This window comes from Bactrocera dorsalis, chromosome 4 (genome assembly GCF_023373825.1).
Source record: "Bactrocera dorsalis isolate Fly_Bdor chromosome 4, ASM2337382v1, whole genome shotgun sequence".
Classification (NCBI taxonomy): Eukaryota; Metazoa; Arthropoda; class Insecta; order Diptera; family Tephritidae; genus Bactrocera; species Bactrocera dorsalis.
Genome location: NC_064306.1, coordinates 5,929,578 through 5,948,026, shown reverse-complemented (window position 1 = coordinate 5,948,026; position 18,449 = coordinate 5,929,578). Strand labels below are relative to the sequence as shown.

General features: G+C 28.2%; 1 protein-coding gene across 7 annotated transcripts in view; it reads right to left on the bottom strand.

Annotated features, from left to right (window-relative positions):
- The window catches only part of LOC105232119 (high affinity cGMP-specific 3',5'-cyclic phosphodiesterase 9A), a 194,434-nt gene that overhangs the window by 130,086 nt on the left and 45,899 nt on the right, over nucleotides 1-18,449 (bottom strand). The gene's annotated exons all lie outside the window — the stretch shown is intronic.

The window sequence follows — 18,449 nt, the reverse complement described above, 5'->3', positions numbered from 1 at the left end:
ACGAAAGTGCTATAAGACAGTAGAAGCGAGTGTTGGAAGGAAGAAGAAGAAGGCAGAATTAAAGAAAAATTGTGTCTAGAAGGTTTTGTATGTATGGATAAGTGTGCATGGTTTAAAAATGCTCAAATATGTATTCACTAACCTTGCTCTTAAAAGCTTGCGCACATTGAGCACTACATGGCGTATACGTGATTGCAAGTCATGCAAAGAAAAATGAGATGCATCTCTAATAAGAGCACTATAATGTCACGTTAATTAAAATCGGGAAAACATTTACTTTTCTAATTGATAAATTTTTCAATTTCACAGAAACCTTTGCCTTTCAACTGGTTTCCAGAAATGCTTGAATGGCTGTCGTGCTGCAAAGCAGCCGAAGGCTATGGTTCGATGACCATCAATCAGAAAATTGACTCAAACGACACTGCGTGCCATGCAGAGCTACACATTTTCAATTAACTAAAATTTCATCAGCACTTTACTTTGATTACGAAAAAGTGAAAACATTTTTATTGAGTAAGTGGGTAAGCCTTCGGGTGCAAGGGGACTCAGCGCAGAGGCAGCGGCGAACAAAAGCTAACGCAAGACTTATAGTTTGGAATTGCGTGTGTGTGGGTGTGTGTGAACAGAGATCTACAACTGACAACTAAGCCCTTTATGGCACACGCTCATGCACACAAATATGTACAAACATGGAACAGTAGACAGACCTCTCACATATCCTACGGCTGCTTAACAAGATAAATTAGCGTAATGTTGTAATGACACTTCAGTGACATGTCAGAGCCGAGAGTTGGTAACACACTGCCAGTCCACCAATACAGCTACACTAGGCTACGACAACAACAAAAGCGAAAATACATGAAAAAAATGTACGCAAAAAATCAAGTGATGAAAAGCAATTGTGTAAGTACGCAACTGTGTTACAAATACATTGGCTGCGCTGCATGTATGCGTGCGAATGCTGGCAAAACAATGGTAGTGTGTGTACGTGACCAGCACTGGTGGCTTGCCGTTGACCAACTGGTTGTTGCTGTTTGTGCAAGGATAAAAGCGGTTGAGGCCAAAGTGTGCATGAAGTATGCTTTTAGGAGCATCAAGCCAATACACGGACACCAATGCTCCTAAATATCCATTTATAAAGGAAAATGTGTATGTGTGTGCACAATTTGATGGCTCATGCAGGAAGTCTCATATATAAGCCAGTTAATTTATTACGTACGTTGGTCATACATACATACATATGTATGTACATATGTGGAAGAATGGGTGTTAAGCCGAAAGTATGGCGTGCTCGTGTAACTCACGCCGGCAAGCAATGAAAAGACATGCGGGAAAACGTGAGCGATTATTTACAGTGAATTATAGCGATTTTTGTGATATGCTTTGTGCGTGAAAATGACTTTAAATATAATTATATTAAGGCAAAACAAGTTTTAACAGTACATACATACGTATATGTATACATACATACATATAAGATATTAATATACATAGTATGTATGTATGCATGTATGCTTGCGTGGTATCTAAGGAAAAAAATAGCGGTAATTAGACCAACTTGGGTAAACAAAATTTTGTTTTCAATTACACGCTCATCGCATTGTGTAAAATGTTTCCTTTGAAAACCAAAAAATTTCCCAAAGGGTATTTTTGAGGGAAATTTTTGAAACACATAAATTATACAAATTTAATGAATTATTAAACCAAAGTATACACTTAAACGCGTTCTAAGAAAATTTAGCACGAGGGTTATTTGTTTTAAACAAAAATAAATGAATTTGCATACATACCGAAATTATGTATATTCTATAGGACAGAAACTAATATTGCTGAAATAATTTGGTTTATAAATATTGGAAAGTAAATATTAAAAAGTAATTTAAGGAAAAATTCCTTGACAATTTCATATGAAAGCATTTAACTCTTTTTTAATTCTGTAGAATTGTGAAACGAAGCATTGAAAGGTTCAAGTACGACGCAAAATGCGTTTGACTGGTAAGAAAACCCTATTTAAAAAAATTACCCCGTTAGGGAAATTTTTATGAAATTTTTTTATAATTGAAAATGCAGGTTATCATGCAAATTTAAAGATGTTTAAAGTATTTGCTAATAAAATCAACATATTACTATAAAGGAATTCGGCTTTTTTTAATTATTATTATTTTATTTTTATAGAAAACTGCTATAAACCTGAAAAAAACCTCATAATCTCTTAAAAGAGTTGCTGGTATTTTTAAATAATTTTTCAAATTTAACCCTTCAGTCATGAATTCATGACAGAAATATGATGACAATTTTATTAGTGTCGAATGAAACACATTTATATGCAAAAATTATTGCAAGCAACCCTCTGAAGCTTTGATAAATATGCATATACTACATACATACATATCTATATTTATATACATCCATGCATATTTATGTACAGACAGATGTGTATTTGTAGCTGTCTTCAGTTTGAGTGAAAATATTTTACGGTCCTTCATCTTATATATCTGTATGTTTGTAACTACAATGAGTAAGGAGAAAAATATTTATTTTATTGTGCAAATTGTATACGTACATATATTTGTATGAATATATGTATGTACACATGTATTTTCATTGCTGATTATTATTAGTTGCTTATTTGTGCTGCTGGTATTAGCATCATTCATCATTTTATTATACAAATGATATTTGATATTTGTATCGTATTTATTTTGGGTTTATATTTGCACAAGTAAATAATACAAGGTGCTTTAAAGTTTGTTTAGATGTTTTTTAAAATTCAAAAATTAAAAAAAATTGTTCTGAATGCCAAGAGAATTTAATTTATATTCAAAATTCAATTTCATATCAGCAAAATAATAGTTTTGTTAAAATATTTTGTTGGAACACCCTATATAATAAGGCTATACTTTGTGCAATAAATCAAATGCATGACATGGTATATACACGTATGTTAGCAGCAAGCATTTTTACAAATAAATAGAATACGAAAAATATTAGCTCAAAAGTCTAAAAGGAGCTTTAAACAAAATGCACATTTTACGAAAAGTAATCACAGCAAAATTTGAATTTGTTCTACAAGAATTTAGTAACAGAAATATAGAATAAGTTAAAATGCTGTGAAAAATTGCGTGCTGCGTATGTGTTTTCTTTATACAAAATATGTTGTTTATTACTACAACCCACTGAAGTCTTTGAAACTTAAGCATTTAATGAAAAGAAATGGAATTTCAAAGAAAGTAGATTTTTTGAAAAAATTCTATGCTTGAAGAAAAGTACAAAAGTTGTGAAATTTCGTATTCAAAAAGAAACACGAAAGATCCCTTAAGGGAAATTTTCGAAAACTAGGTACAGTCCACTAAAAATTCTAATTTCAAGTATTTTAAGTTGTTAAAGCACAAAACTAAAAAAATAACTAAATATCTCCTAAGAAAATTTTTGAAAACTAAGTGCAGTCCACTAAAAATTCTAATTTCAAGTATTTTAAGTTGTTAAAGCACAAAACTGAAAAAATAACTAAATATCCCCTAAAAAAAATTTTTGAAAATTAAGCGCAGTTCACTAAAATTTCAAGTACTTTAAGTTGTTAAAGCACAAATCTGAAAAAATAACTAAATATCCCCCAAGGGATTTAAGGGAAATTTTCGAAAATTAAGTACAGTCCACTAAAAATTCTAATTCCAAGCAGTTTAAGTTGCTAAAGCACAAAAATAAAAGAAGAGCTAAATATCCCAGATGGGAAATTTTTGGGAAAATTTTACAAATTATGAATAGTCCTTTCAAGTAGTCTAAATACGTTTATTTTAAGTTTTTAAAGTGCGGTCATGTCATTACACAAGCCGTTAGCCTTTAGCCTTTGCTAATTGCATTTATACTATTCTATCTTTTTCGTTTTCTTCTAGCTATTACCTGGTCTAAAATTGTTTTCCAACTACCTTTCAAATCCCTTAAATAAAAAAAGAGACATAAAAATATCAGCAACATTAATCTCTCATTTGCTATATGATTTTACTTATTTACATCTGTGCAATTCTCCTGACATCAGTGTTTGCCATGGCTTCCACCGCAGTACAGACTACTTTGCTACAGCTGCATAAGCCATTGCATACGAAAATGCTTGACTGCTTACTTGATTGTGCCCCTAACGTTTCGCCAAACCAACGCCGCACAACGCAGCGGCATGCTTGCTTACCATCCAATTTCGTTTGTGTGCTTTGGTGCATAGGTACATGTACATGCATACATATAAACCCCATTTCTTATTCCAATTTTATTTTAACTTTTTATTGCTGCTTCTCTATTTATGCAGCACACTGTACACCCCTTTCTTGTTCGCTTTAATCCGTTCGCTGTACTCGAGACCGCATAGTAAATATTTGCTCGAATTTTTATTTTTTTCAGTTCAGTTTCTTCGCTCTCTTCTCGTCGAAATGAGGTTGTCAGCAATTTTTGGGGGGTTTTCGCGATTAGATTTTTAAATTTTCCATTTTGCAAGCAGCATTGGTATGCGGTGAAAAATTCAAAGTGCATAAGAAATGATTTTGCTCTACCATGGCATTTCACGACAGACTAGCTGCATATATTTAGCGCAAGAAATTTCAGTTGCTTTTGAATTTAATATTGATTTAATGAAATCAGAAATGCACTTTCACTGCTTGAGTATTCGTTATTATAATTGCTAACCAGCTTTTAGCATAAAATCTTTAATTTATTAAGCATATTTCGTGAAAACGCAAGTGCGGTGCGACGTGGCGTATGATGAACTAATTACGTAGAGAAATTTGCTGTATTTCAACGAAAGCAAGCACTCGAAGGAGCTTACATATAAGTAGGAAATTATTCTTTAAATTGAAAACTGCACAAAAACGTTATTTTTTCTCCACTTAGTTCTAAGCTGTCTGTTTGCTTAAAGATAAAATTACCCAAATGGGAAAGGATATATTATATATTATACTTCTACTTTTTCTTCAGAGTAATAACTTAGAGTAATAAATTTTAAGCAATATTTTTTAATTCAACCTTATAATTTTACTTTCTTTTAGGAAAGTAAACTGAATATGCGGACCCAAATGGGAAATTTTAAGGGATATTTTTTATTTCAGCACTATTATTCTTATTTTTTAAGAAAAGAAAATTACTTATATACTTATACAAAATTACCCAAAAGAGAAACTTTGAGGGATATTTTTTTTATTTCCGTATATGAATTTCTTTCTTTTCAGGTTAATAAATTTCTAATTTTTCAATTCACAAGTAGAAAATTGTATTTATATAAAATTACCCCAATGGGAAATTTTGTAGGATATTTTTTTTAATTTCCGCATATGATTTATCGTTCTTTTTAAGTTAAAAAATTCCTTATATTTTCATGCACAAGTTGAAAATTTTACTTATATTAATTTACCCAAATGGGAAATTTTGAGAGATATTTTTTAATTTTCGGAAAGTGGAAAATTTTTCAAATAAAATACAATAAATATCGCTACAACTGTGAATTTCAAGTGTATCAACTTTTTTAGGATAGACCAGCCTTCGTTACTTTTTGGATAACGTATTTAATCACTTTCTTTTATATCCAACATATTTAAAAGAGCTTCAGCATTGCGCTAACTAACTTATATAACTGCCACAACATTTCTAGTTTTACTTAATTTAATATTAATTTAATGCAGCTTGAAATCAAAAATCCAAAAGGATTCATGTATATTTTTATGCATGAGTTGCTTTAGTTCTGCAGTTATAATTGTTCTCTCAAAGAAAGTAACACACAAATTAAGGTAAATAAAAAAATGTGGATTTTCATTTGATTAAAGTGAATTTCAAGTTTTAAGGGATCAAATTGAGTTCAAAGAAATAATAATAGAAGTATGCTAAAAAAGGTATCAAGTACTCGACTTGTCTATCTACCATTTAGCCACTTCAACTAATTCTCAAAGCGCTTGGATGTTAGCAAAGGACGAAAGGTTAAAGAAAAGTGCGAAAAGGGTTATTTCGGACAATGTTATACAAGGATATGTAAACATAAATGAAACGAAGTAGTTATACAGCAGAAAGGATACGTTTACATATGAGATGTGTTCTGAAGTATTAGTAGAATACCTTTTCAAGTATTTTGCGTTTTTATTTGCATATTTGTTGAGAATTGGGCATTAAGCTTGGTAAATATAGACAACTTGTATAAAGTATATTTGCACATATGTAGATGTGGAATGAGAAAATATCTATGCTCATAAACTCATAAAAAAAATTTTCAGTAAAAGAATATGTGCCGTATTTAATGAGTAGCATACGGGTCCGCAAAAACATAGAGTAAAAACTGAGTTGAATCATGTCGATAAATATTTAGCAAACCGGAGGAATATTTGTTCTAACAGCCACACTTCACTATTTGGACAAACTTGAAAAGAAAAAAATATCATCATTACTTTTTTAGTTGGTTTTAATAGAAATTTCACATGAGGGATATTTACAGGATTTTTTTATTTTAAAAATATTTGCAGAATTAACAAAATAAATTATGGGTTTCATATGGCAAAGATAAACTTCTTAAGAAAAAAATTTTGTGAAATATGAAAAGGAGAAGGTTATATTAATTTGTGGAAACAAGATCGAAATTAAAGACTTGCGTAGCAATAAAGCATATCGTAGAAGTGAAAACCTGTGAGTTTTGAAAAGAAAAGTTTTTTTATTTTATTTTATTATTATTATTAGACATACTCAAAGCATATTAGAGTCAATAGGTTTACTTTTACTGGAAAAATAAAAATTTCCCCAAAGGGAATTTTTAGAGATTTTTGTTATTAAACTGCTATAAATAATTTAAAGCAAAATGAAATCAAAAAAAAATATTTTTTCGAGAAAAAGAAAAATTTCCCGAAAGACATTTTATCATTTTTGAGTAAATTGAGTTTAAAAATTTATTGTTGTATTAATAGATGTTTTTATTTGTATCTTTGCAAGAAAAAGATAAATTTCCCTAAAGGTATTTTTTTATTTTTGAGTAAATTGATATTAAAAATTTAATATTGTGCTGACAGATGTTTTTATTTGTATCTTTGCAAGAAAAAGAAAAATTTCCCTAAAGGTATTTTTTATTTTTGCGTAAATTGATATTAAAAATTTAATGTTGTATTGCCACATGTGTTTTAGACTTCTAAAACAATCAATGCATATGAAACTAAATAGCTTTGAATATTAATATTTAAATATTTTTTGCTTAATTGAGCAACTTTCTTTTACTTGCAGCATCAAATATCTGTAGATTACAATCAATGTGGTCAAAAATGTAATCATGCCATAAATACATTTATTCCATTTACTGCATAAACTGAAGAAAAGTTGCACAATTACAATTTTATAATCTTTCATAAATTTCAATTATTATTTATCTACGTAAGCTAAAAATGAATTGCATTATACGTTATCCACATAACTGAATTTATTTATGACATGCAGCTAGCGCTATATTTATACATATACAATACACCAAATATAATTTTCCACTCGCACACCCACACTCTGGCAAGCGCTTACTCGCATTCAAACACACACACACACAAAGACACACATAAGTTTGAGTATATGAACACAACTTTGCGCTTAAAAGTGCAACACTGACTGACGTCATTCGCTTTAATGCAGAATGTTTTATAGCTTTCGAGATATAAGTAAATATACACACGCACAAATGCTTTCTATGTGTGCAAATGTGCAGCAAGTTTTGATGTGTGTATGTATTTACGCCACTTTTGTTTACTTTGTTGCATTTGCAGTTTGGCAACGAAAAGTTTACAATCGCTTGCAATGTGGCGTCATTAATGTGCTGCGAAAGCCATTTGGGATGGCAGTAAAGTGTTGGAATGATGACTGAATTATTTTCAGGATGAAATTTTCGAAAATTGAAAACTTAATGCGTTTTTTCTTTAATTTTGTTAGGCTAATATATATGTACATATTTTTCAGAAATAGTTTTTAAAAAGTTAAAATGGGCACAAAAAAATTCAAAAACCAAAATTATACAAAAAACTTGAATTTTGGACGACTTTGTAAAATTAAAAAAATATAAAATAATTTATAAAAAAAAAAAAAATATAAAATAATTTATAAAAAAAAAAAAAATATAAAAAATTTGATTAAAAAAAAAAATATAAAAAAAATTATGTTAAAAAATTAGAAATATAAATTTATAAATAATTTAAAATAAAAAAAAATTAATATAAAAATAAAAAGTTTTGGCAGAAATTTTGAAAAAATTTAAAAGGCTACAATAATATTATGCCGGCTAGTTATTTTTACAATGAAATACTTTACTTCGTACACGCGAATGTTTAAAGTTACTTTTTTCGAGCGTTGAAATTTTGAAAATTGGTAACTCCAAAGTTTTTAAAATTCTGTCGAAATATACATATGTATGTACGTCCAGAAGCATTTTACTTCTAAGAACACGAAAAAACGTTTTAAAATAAATTTTGGATGGAACGAACATAAATATTTATAAAAATTTATAAAATAATTAAAAAAACAATTAAAAAAATATATAAAAAAATAAATAAAAAAAATTTAAAAAAATAAATAAAAAAAATTAAAAAAAAAATAAATAAAAAAAATTAAAAAAAAAATAAATAAAAAAAATTAAAAAAAAATAAATAAAAATAGGCAAAATATTATTATTATAAAAATATTATTTGAAAAATAAAATTTTATTTTAAAAAAATATATAAAATAATAAAAGTAGTAATTAAAAAAAAATTATCGTAATTTCTTTTTTTTTTTTTTAATTTTTGAAAATAAACATAAAAAATTATGACATATGTATATAAAAAAAATAGATAAAATAAATTTAAAAAATAGGCAAAATATAAAAAATTACGAAAAATTTAAAACAAATTAAAGTATTTGAAAAATTTAAAAAAAATTATTTTAGAAAAATAATAAAGATAGTTAATTAAAAATGAAAATTAAAGTAATTTTTTTGTTAAAAATATATTAAAAAAAAATAATTTAATAAATCAAAAAATATGAGAAATATAAAAAATTTAACAAAATTTTTAAAACTAATGAAAATATTTGAAAAATAAAATAGAAAAAAAATTCAAAAACTAATAAAAAACTTTATTATTTTATATTTTAAAAAATAATTCAATTTTAAAAAATAAAATATAAAATAAAAAAAAAAATCAATACATTTTTTAAGATTAATAAATATGTTAAAGAATATTAAAAAAAAATTATTTTCAAAAAATATAAAAAGTTATAAAAAAATAATAAATAATTAAAAATTAAAAATTATAGTAATTTCTTTTTAAAAAATTTGTGAAAAAGAAATACTAATTTTCGGTGGGAAAGTAAAACTAAAATTATTCAAAGTATTGACCACTACTTTTTACATATTTTGACCACCTTTCTGGCAATTTGGGTAAACCAAGCCAATAGACATATTCGTCTTTCGAAGCAAGCCAATCAGACACCTAATTTTCGACTTCTGCGTAGGAAACAAAGTGGTGCTCAGCCAATGCGTGTTCCATCAATGAAAAGAAATCGTAATCGAAAAGGGCCAAGTCTGGTGAATATGTCGGCTGGGGTAGCACCTCTCAGTCAAGTACCTTGATTTTATCTTGAAACGATTTTGCTTTGCTGAATTTAATTTTGTTCCGCCCATTCGTCGAAAAATTTCTTTGTTTTAATGTTGGTAAGACTGTCAGAGAAATTTATGTCAAATTTTTTTTTCAAAAACTCGTTTTTTCTAATATTTTTAGAGGCATGTATATAATAAAAATATACATAACAATATCATTCATAACTAATTTCATATGCGCTCTCACTCAAGTCCTTGCACTATTCATTTTTCGAATTTTATTGTTATTTCGCTGCCTTATAAGCGACAAATGCAGCATTTTCCGCAACATAAATATATAAATATGTATTTACGATGACCTGTGAGCACAATGCAACACCAACACACAGCAACAGCGCGTGCGCTCCATACACATTTGCTTTCTTTTCACATTATTGTATTGAAGATTTCCTACTGGTTGCAGCAGCATTGCAGACATTGTGAAGGAGCCCGGCACTCGTCGGGCCCTTGAATGGCCCTAATTGAGATTGGAGCGCTTTCAACTTTCCACATTGCCAAGTGATTGCAATTGCACAGCGCTCGTTGCAAGTAATTTCATATACTCTACACACACACACACCTACATACATATATACATTACAAATGTATATTGGTGGATATTTCGCGTGCACTGCAAGGATAATAGAGTCACACAAAGGTGCCACATACAAATACACAGTTTTCAATCTACAACCACAAGATCGAAGCAGCGAAAAATTACTAACCGCCGTTATACGAATGTGAAAAGGCGCCAGTGCATGAGTACTTCCACTACACAGCCCAGCCAGTTATGGTGGCGTAGCGCATAGCCGCAAGGAGTAGCGCCGAAGAAATAGCCACAGGATTACCGTAAAACTGCGACGTTTCCGTTGCGGGTTTGATGAAGGAAATTGCTTTTTGAATTTTCACAAAGCAATGTGTATGGAACTGTGTTAATACATATGTATATATACATACATATATACATACATCGGAGTGTAAAGCTGGCAATGCAAAGCTTGCCACAGTGAGTGGCACTCATTGTTGTTTGCTGTTTGCAATTTGCTTTACCCCCACTTGCGTGCAGCTTTCATAATTTCAAAAGAAATGAAAACTCACATATATGTATATAAAATTTAGAAGATGAGCAGCAACTTAAAGACACAAACATATTTCTGAAGCCTCAACGGTACTTTTGCGCCAGTAGATTAGTTTACACTGCCACTCATAATTCTTAGCGACTACCACAAAATTACTTTCTTATATTAAAAGAGCGATTTACTGTGTAAGTTATTTATATACGGAGATAAAACAAAATCGAAATGTAAGATTTTTTAAATTATGTTGCAGCAACATGTTTCGCAACAATGTTGCTAACAAATCTTTAATCAACATATGTTGAAAATAGTTATTTGCAAGTTGTTTATATACTGACAGAAAAGAAATAAAATTGACAGACGCATTTTTTATACGTTGCAGCAACATGTTTAGCAACAATAATGTTAGCAAATTTGTAAATTATTTATAAATTGCCAAAAAATTACAAAAACAAAAATAAATTTTATGAATTATGTTGCAGCAACATGTTTAGCAACAATGTTGCTAACATATTTAATTAACTTATGTTGAAAATAGTTATTTGCAAGTTTTCATATACTGACAGCTAAATTAAAAATGAAATCGAGAAATAAATAATGTTGCAGCAACATGTGCAAAATTAATATGGCCAAACTATTTTTCAGCAGTAAATATTGAGAAAATGTATTTGCAAGTTATTTATATGCGGAAAACAGAATTAAAAAAATAAAAAAAAATTAAAAAAAATAAAAAAAAATTAAAAAAAAAATAAAAAAAAATTAAAAAAAAATAAAACAAATTAAAAAAAAAAATAAAAAAAATTAAAAAAAAAATAAAAAGAATTAAAAAAAATAAAACTAAAAATAAAAAAATATGTTGCAGCAACATGTTTAGCAACAATGTTGCTAAAAATTTTAAATAATAAATGTTGAAAAAATGTATATTCTTTATTAAATATGCTTGAACTGACAAAAATAATTTTAATTTTTGGTTTTAATAAAGTGAGCAACACTGTTTATACCAAAAAGAATTATAGAATAAAACAATGAGACAGAAAATGCACTATTCGTTTAACACAATTACTGAAAAAAATTATAATTTTCAAGAATCGTCTAAGAAAGGTTGCTGCAACATGTTGCTGAAACATTATTATATTTCATTGAACTTTAGAATTGCAAATTTATAAGAACTCAGCTCTCAAACTATATGTGCTAAAAAAATGTTGCCGCAACAATGTTGCTATCATTTTAAAAATTATAAAAAGGAAGAAACGACAAGTTAATTTAAATTTTTTGTTAAAGAAACATTTTAATCCCAAAATAATTTTATTATAATTGAGGCAACATATAGTCGCTTAAATTATTATTTTAATTTTTTTAAGAGCTGGCAACTCTATTTTGAAAATATGCGAATTACCGATTTTAGAAAACTAATTTAAAAAGTTTGCAAATATTTAATTTCTTTTTTACAACGTTTCATGCAAAATATTTTAGGGTGGCAACCTTATTTTGCTTTAAGTACGTAGAAAATAACCAGTTTAAGTTGCTTGAGGCAATATTTTATATATGTATATTGCCAACTGAGATATTTTATAAAGAAAAGCAATAAAATCGGTATCGCAAATTAAATAACTGGTAAGTTTCGGGAAGGTGGCAACCCTATCAGACACTTTTATATTTCGCAAAATCAAATATCTTACACGCTATAACGCCGCATTTAGTTTTTTTTTGTAGAACTTAAAATATTTGAAATATGTGGCAACGCTGTTTTTATAGTTGTTTAAGTGTTTTCGACAACAAAAGCAATGTTTGATAAACAATTTTTATTTTTAGATATTCAAATATTTTAACGGCGAATTTAGATTTTTTTTGTAAAACTTAAGATATTCGAAATATCTGGCAACGCTTTTTTTAAGTTTTTTCGACAACAAAAGCAATATTTGTATGACTTTTAATACATTAAATAATTACTTGAGTTTTGAGAAAAATAAATTTCAAAAGGTTGGCAACCCTCCTTATATTATTTTTCATAGCAAAATGGGCTAAAATTTTAAAGCCTGGATTACAACGTAGTGTTAATTTTTAATAGTTTCTTTATAAATAATTTAATTTTTTCAGACATCTGGTAACGCTATTAGTTAAACTTTTTGAACTCACACTTGATACAAGAATTCGTAAATTATAAAAACACTTGCGCGAACAATATTTATTTATATTTTTTATATAAAAATGGCTAAAACCCTCACAGACGTCAGTATTTCATGTACATTGCACACGTGCAAGTACATATGTACTTATATGGCACTACATGTATCCATACATATGTTTGTATGTATGCACACACTCAATTTTGTTTATTTTTTCGCATCCACTCAATCAAATTGTATACACAATTTACAACATTGACATGCTAATTTGACCCAATACATCCCAACACGCCATAGCATACTTTTGAGGGCGCCGCGCTGTGCATTCCAAACGCCGATCAAGCGTCACACACACACGTCTTTGATGAGAAGGTGTTTAATTGGCAAATTGTCTACAAGGAATCAAAATATCAGCCGCACGTGCGTAAGAGACCAAAATAAAGCGCATATGTGTATGTGTGTGTGTGTGCGTGTGAATTTGCATTTAGCCAAAAGTGTGTTGATTACATTTGGTGTATGCTGTGATGCCTTTCCATACAAACGTAAAGCTTAAGAAAGCAGCAAATAAAACGATAAGAAAACCCACAGCGTATGAAAGAAAATGTTAATAAGTGTGCATGTGAATGTGAAAGGACACCTGTGGAACCCTTTTTGCATGCAAATTTTCGGTAATATAAATAAGCATATTAACATGTATACGTGTGCATTGCTTTGCAGCGCGTAGGGAGATTGGTGTGCAAACATAACGGCATACAAATTTTAGTGACAGCTATCATGGCCTACTTAACATTTCTTTAATGACTTCAACCAAAATCGACCTTAAGGGAGTAAGGTGTTTTTAAACAAGGTTAGCACTGAGAGTTCGGAGAAAACAATTTAGACGAGGGAAGCTTTTCGTGTCTTCAAATATGTTAAAATATCGCACGAAAATCTCAAACAGTCTTTAGATATCGTATAAAGAATCTCTCCCGCGAAAACTCAAGCTCACTTCGATAGAGTTCAAACAGAAACACAGTTTCTCTAAGGTAAAGGCTAAGTGCTAATATCTCGATCTTGCGATAAAAGAATAAAACCACTCGTATCTTTCCTATCAGTCAAAACAAAGAAAACTTTATAAAATTGTAAATATCAATCAACGCCCAATGATTCTACGGACTAAAAAATATCTTCAAACTTGATATAACCGACTCAAGTAGCGGTTATGTCGAATTTCAGATAAGTTTGGACTTCAATTTATTATTATTACAGCGAAAAACTTGACTTGGACAACCATTGTTGCCGTTTCCAAGCTCCAAAAGCCAAGCTTTCGAACTTTATATAGTATATTTTATATTTATGGGTAGATTAAGGCCCGATCTGAAGACAAAGAGATCGTGTCTAGCGCAAAAGGAGTTAGATTTGCACTAAGAAATCACAATGATAACTAGAGAATTTTGCTGAATACACTAGATAAAATATCAACGGCTATTTTTTCAATATATTTTTTCTTTTACTTTTTTGAAAATAAATTTCTTTTTGCCTTTTTTCAATAATTTTTTTTTTACGTAATGTTTTATAAGATCACTTCTTCAGACAAAGTATGACAGCAATTTAAACAATACTTGAAAGGTTAAACAAGTATATGAAATTTCATGCATCAAAACTCTGAGCAAATAATTGAACAATTGTATATTATTTTGAAAAAAAAGTCTACAACTTTTTTAGCACTTAAGAAAAACATAACCTGCAACGCTACACGAAGCAACAACTCTCCACTTTGACAAGCGAAGTGCGAAAGTAAATAAATATAAATGATTGTATTGATATAATAATCAAATAAAGCAATTGATTTGTGAATACAAAGAGCTCTTCAAAAATCAATATACAACAGCACATATATACATACATACAGACTAAATATACAATAATGCACTATGTACATTTAAATAACGATGAAAAATTAATAATAAATATTGCAAAGTGCCATAATTCAAACGACACTTGTGTAAGACTTGAGAGAATAAATAAATATTAATATTTAAATTGAACTAGAATTTCAAAAAATAATTAACTATTAAAAACCTTTTGAAAGTAAAAAAATAACTAAAGCTTAAAAATTAGTATAATTAAAAATTAAATTAAAATTGAAAATAAAAAAGAAACTATTTTAAAATTAAAAACAACAATTTTTATTTAATACGAACAAAATGAAAACTAAAACTTAAGAAATTAAAAAAAATTTTGAAAAAATAAAAAAAATTTAAAAAGAAGTAAAAAAATAAAAAAATTAAAAAAATAAATAAAATATAATAAATTAAAAAAAAATAAAAATAAAAATAAAAAAAAAATAAAAATTAAAAAATAAAAAATAAAAAAAATAAAAATTAAAAAATAAAAAATAAAAAAGTTAAAAAAATAAAAAATAAAAAAAATATAAAAAAAAATATATTAAAAAAAAATTAAAAAATTTAAACCTTAAATTAATTAAATTAAATTAAAACAAAAAATAATTTAAAAATAAATAAAAACTTAAAGCAGAATTGAAATCAATTATAATCATAATATAATTAAAAAAGTTCAAATTAATTTACAGTGGAGTCTGGATATAGTGAACTAATTTCTGCAAGGCCTGTTCGCAGTATCGAGGTTGTTCACTATATTAAGGTTAACAATTTTTTTTTAACTTGGTTTATTATCTTTAAATTCATGTTTGTTTATGTAAACAAAACAAGTTATATGTATAAAGTAATTTTTTGAAAAATACATACATATTATTGAAAGAATTTACGAATAGACGTTTGCTTTTTGATTTCGGAAATCGACTTTTTGACCGCTTTTTCGCGTAGACTTTTCAGTACTAGTATGCCAGCATAGTCAGTGGTATTAGCTTCAGCCCATGCGATAGCTATATCGAAGCTTTTAATGGCTTCAGTAGCTTTTTATTGAATTTCCGATCTGTCCTTCGCCTTAGCTGACATCACCAGATTCTTTAGTATCCATGGCATAATTATCTAAATCAATTTCTTCGTCAACTTGGATTGAACTCCACTTCTCAATATCTTGTTGAGTGTAGATTTCCTAAAACAAATAATGTTCACAAAAAAACTTAATTAACAGGTGCTTGTCAAGAGGGTGAATAAAATTACCTCCGGTAATACAACTTGCAGCAGACCCTGTATATCATGAACTTCTTTCCATTTTTCCAATATTTTTTGACGAAGTAAGCTCAAAGGAATATCATCGTATGCATCCTCGCTTTCATTTGCTTCTGTAGTATTTAAGCATTCTAATAAAGGCTTCCAACATTTTACTTTTACATTTTCCTGCAGCTGATTCCAAGCAAGCATTAAAAATGATACAGCATCCTTTAAAGTTAAATGTTTTAGAAATTGTGTGATGTCATCCTTTCCTACAGCTAAAAGCAGGAGATGTTTTTTGTAATACAGCTTAGTTAAGCGAATCACATTTTGATCCATAGGCTGAATTAAAGGCATATAAATCACGAGCATGGATCCATCAGCAGTTTTAAGTTCATCTTCTAGAGGATAGCAAGGGGCGTTATCAAGCAAAAGGATAGCTTTGGCTGGTAATCCTTTCTGTAGTAAATACTTATGAACCTAATATCAATTAAAAACGAATAAATACTCTGCAAAAATGTATTGACGAAGCGATGGTGAAACCATTCTCTGAAAATGTTGGCAGTCATCCATGCATTCTTAGAGTTCCGATAGTCTACCGGGATGTCAAAAGCCTTAAAAGAGCGCGGCTTCTTGGCATGCCCAATTATTAACGGTTTGATTTTATGCTGACCAGTTGTATTTGTACATGCAAGAAAAGTAATGCTGGCCTTTTCTGCTTTTCTTCCCGGAGCTTTTTTTTCTGTTTGACAGACATACGTTCTATCAGGAAGCATTTTCCAAAACAAGCCGGTCTCGTCTGCGTTATATACTTGATCCTCGCAAAGCTTCAATTCGTAAATAATGTTTTTGAGTTTATGCTTAATGGGATCAGTTGCCTGGATATCCGATGAAAGTTTCTCGCCACACACTATTAAAAATCGGATTCCAAAGCGAGTTTTAAATCCAGATAACCAACCGGGGCTGGCATGAAAGCTATCTTCTTTTTCCTTAAAGTCAGCGTGCAGCTTCATTGCTATTTTCTTAAGCATTTCTCCAGTAACTGGACAATTTTTGTTTCGTTGAGCTATAAACCACTTGTATAACATCTTCTCCATGTGGGGATACTCGCCTTTTCTAAGAGTCTTCCGCTTAGATGCTCCAACTGTCTGGTGGGATATAATACTACGAGCATTTTTTTTATTCCCGAAACTGTTGATTTGGCCACACCATAAATCTTTGCTAAGGATGAAACCCTAGCACCTTTCTCGAGTTTTTGAGCAATTTCAAGTTTTTGCTTTAATGGAAGGAATTTCCTCACAGGCATGAAAACACTTAATTTATTAGCACATAAACACTATTAAAAATACATACATCAGTACACATTCACTCAGAAGCGCTTTGCACCCGACAAGAGACAAATAAAGACTGGCACCAAATACATAGCAGCAGCTTTTCCAGTAAAAAACATAAAATGAGTAATTTCGGGGAATACCCGACTTTATTTCTGTTTAAGTTTTTTTTTTAACAGTTTATGCTTGCCGTTGCGTTTAAAACTCTGTTCACTATTTCGAGTTTTCGATAGTTCACTATTTAGAGTACTCAATGTAAATTTTTAGGCGTTCACTATATCGAGGTGTTCATTATACCGGGGGTTCACTATACACAGACTCCACTGTATTTACTTTTTTACTATTAGTTTAAAAAAAAAAGTTAGTAAACGTAAAAAAATAGTAAAATTAAAAAAAAGGTAAAATTAAAGAATTTTAAATAAAGTCGAAAATTAAAAAAAAAATTCACTATTTTAAAATTAAAAACAACATTTTTTAATTAACTCGAAAAAATGATAGCTAGAATTTAAGAAATTAAAAAAAATTAAAAAAATACTCTAACAAAATTATTAAAAACAAGAAATATAAATATAAAAAACAATAATAAAATTAAAACTTGAACCAAAATTTAAAAAATAATCAACAATTAAAACCAATTCAAAAGTAAAAAAATTTATTTGAAAAAAATTACTAAAAATTAAAAAGTAGTAAAATTAAAAAATTTTAAAAATTAAAAATTTTAAAAATTAAGAATTAAAAAATTTTAAAAATTAAAAATTAATTTTTTTAATTAATTCGAAAAAATTAGATCTTTTAAAAATTGGAAAAGTTTAATATTTAATAAATAAAAAAATATAATTAATGAAATGAAATTATATTTAAAAAATAATTAAATTAAAAAAAAAATATAATATAATATAAAAAATAACATTTAATAAATAAAAAAAAATATAATTAATGAAATGAAGTTATATTTAAAAAAAATAATTAAAAATTAAATAAAAAATTAACCAAAATTAAAAAAAAAAAAATAAACAATTAAAAAAATTTCAAAAGTAAAACAATTAATTTGCAAAATTAACTAAAGCTTAACAATTAGTAAAATTAAATCAATTTAAAATTAAAAAGTTTAAAATAAAAAACATTAACTATTTTATTTACTATTTACTATTTTTATTACTATTTGCCAAACTTTTAAAATTGAATTTTTTACACCA